Raw genomic sequence first — 3019 nt, 5'->3', positions numbered from 1 at the left:
GTCGAATGTGCCTACAGTCGTGACATGAAGAACGATGTATGGAAATGGATGATGTGAGCAAGCCTAAGGAAGGTGGCATACGTTTGTTTAACTCAAAGAACAAATGTATACTGTTGCCGTCCTTCGACTACCATCTCTTTCGTAAGGTTGGAAGCAGCTTGTTAAGCGGTGTGTGCAAGGAAAGAGATGGACCGTGCGATCCTGTACAGCGAGGAACACGTTGTGTGGAGGGTTTCTCTCCTTTAAGTCCTGTGTCATGCAGGTGGATGGGTCTGCAAATGGACGTGGGCTCGCCTCAGGCCTAGTAGCGTTACACTGAACTCTGAGAAACAAGGCCACGTCAAACAGGCTTTCGTGCCAACATCTTGGTTCTTGAAGATAAAGGCCCTTGGAGATATATGTGTTGTTCTCGAAGGGAAGATTCTTATACTCACCTCTCAAGAAGCAAAACTGCAGGGAAGTAGTCTTTCCACTACCACCTACAGGGACGAAGATGGAAGCAATTTCCAACGTTCGCAGTGAAGGCACAAATACTGTGTCATGTACCACTGCTTGAGAAAGAAGTTGTGTCGAACCTTTCTCCCTACTCAGATCTTGTTTCAGGAAGCTAGAAACGTTTTCAGTTCTTTGCCTGAATGCGTAAGGAAAATGCCATAGGCTGAATTGTGAAGAGAAATGTGGGTCGAATGTTACCACCAAGTCACAAGTTGTCCCCTATAGAGGTGTGTGTCTGGAAATCGGAGGAAGCGTAAGGAACGTGCTATACACGTAGTTCCACAAAACAACGCTGTGGAGGTGTGGTCCTTCGCCTGTCATCTCCTCTGCTAAGAAAGGAAGCGGCTTGAGGCAAAGTGTGAAAGAAAGCAGAAGGGAAGCGTGATCTACCTTACTTGCAGAACAACTTCTTACGGAGTCCTTTTCTCAACGAACACCATTCATGGGTCACGAAGATAGAAGCATCTTACAAAGTATGCGAGTTAGGCAGAGGAAAGTCATACACAAATCTGTGCGAAACGAGTCTATCTCAAACGCGACTTCGAACTCCCATCTGGGTTGGCGAGGAATTCATAATCACAAACATATGTGTTGAATCCTATACAAAGTGAGTACTATTCATTCTGAGGAAACACCACTACAGAGAAACCGTGTTTCTCCTAACATCTTCCCTGAACATGGTAGAATTTTCCACCGTAAGTGTGAAATCGCAAGGAATGTGCCCCGTGCCTGTCCCACAGGCATACTTAGTGTAGAATGTCTGTCCCCATTCCCATCTTGTTCTGGGAGAAGTGTTTTCAAGAGTAGGAGAGAGAGCAGAAGGAACGTGTCAAGGTTTTCATTGTGAGAAGGAAATCCATCAGGAAAGCCATACACGTAAGAATGAGAAACACTTTAGCATGAAAGGGTGAAGGCATCTTGAAAGGGCCCTATGAAGGTGCTGGAGAAAACTCTTCTGAAGTAGGCTTCCCTCAGCTGTCCTATGGTTTCAGTGAGATGAAAGTGTTTTCCGTAGTGGGTGTGAAGGCGTAAGGGACATGGCCTAGACATAACTCTCCGTGTCGAATGTGCCTACAGTCGTGACATGAAGAACGATGTATGGAAATGGAGGATGTGAGCAAGGCTAAGGAAGATGGCATATGTTTGTTTAACGGTAAGAACAAATCTATGGTGTTGCCGTCCTTCGACTACCATCTCTTTTCGTAAGGTTGGAATCAGCTTGTTAAAGGTTGCGTGCAAGGAAAGAGATGGAACGCGCGATCCTGTACAGCGAGGAACACGTTGTGCGGACGGTTTCTCTCTTTGAAGTCCTGTGTCCTGCAGGTGGATGGGTCTTCAAATGGACGTGGGCTCGCCTCAGGACTAGTAGCCTTACACTGAACTCTGAGAAACAAGGCCACGTCAAACAGGCTTTCGTGCGAACATCTTGGTTCTTGAAGATAAAGGCCCTTCGAGATATATGTGTTGTTCTCTAAGGGAATGTTCTTATACTCAGCTCTCAAGAAACAAGCCTGCAGGGAAATTGTCTTTCCACTACCACCTATAGGGACAAAGATGGAAGCAAATTCCAACATTCGGAGTGAAGGCACAAATCCTGTGTCATGTACCACAGTTTGAGAAAGAAGTTGTGTCGAAAGTTTCTCCCTACTCAGATCTTGTTTCAGGAAGTTAGAACTGTTTTCACTTCCTCGCGTGAAAGCGCAAGGAGAATGCCATAGGCTGAATTGTGATGAAAAATGTGGGTCGGATGTTACCACCAAGTCACAAGTTGTCCCCTATAGAGGTGTGTGTCTGGAAATCGGGGGAAGCGTAAGGAACGTGGTATACACTTAGTTCTACACAACAACGCTGTGGAGGTTCGGTTCTTCGACTGACATCTCCTCTGCTAAGAAACGAAGCGGCTTGAGGCAATGTGTGAACGAAAGCAGAGGGGAAGCGTGATCTACCCTACTGGCGGAACAACTTCTTACGGGGGGCTTTTCTCAACGAACACCATTCATGGGTCACGAAGATAGAAGCGTCTTCCAAAGTATGCGAGTTATGCAGAAGAAAGGCATACACGAATCTGTGCGAACCAAGTCTATCTCAAACGCGACTTCGAGCTCCCATCTCGGTTCGCGAGGAATTCATAGTCACAAAACGTATGAGTGCAATCCTAAACAAATGGAGTACTATTCATTCTGAAGAAACACCACTAGAGAGAAACCGTGTTTCTACTAACATCTTCCCTGAACATGGGAGACTTTTCCACCGTAAGTGAGAAATCGCAAGGAATGTGCCCCATGCCTGTCCCACAGACATACTTAGTGTAGAATGTCTGTCCCCATTCGTATCTTGGTCTGTGAGAAGTGTTTCCAAGAGTAAGAGAGAGAGCAGATGGAACGTGCCAAGGTTTTCACTGTGAGAAAGATATCCATCGGGAAAGCCATACACGTAAGGATGAGAAGCACTTTAGCATGAAACGGTGAAGGCATCTTGAATGGGCCCTGTGACGGTGCTGGAGAAACCTCTTCTGAAGTAGGTT

The sequence above is a fragment of the Eumetopias jubatus genome, unplaced genomic scaffold (assembly GCF_037043125.1).
Source record: "Eumetopias jubatus isolate StellerSeaLion01/CBP00866 unplaced genomic scaffold, mEumJub1_p1.0 scaffold_10, whole genome shotgun sequence".
Classification (NCBI taxonomy): Eukaryota; Metazoa; Chordata; class Mammalia; order Carnivora; family Otariidae; genus Eumetopias; species Eumetopias jubatus.
Note: the sequence above shows the minus strand (reverse complement) of the source record.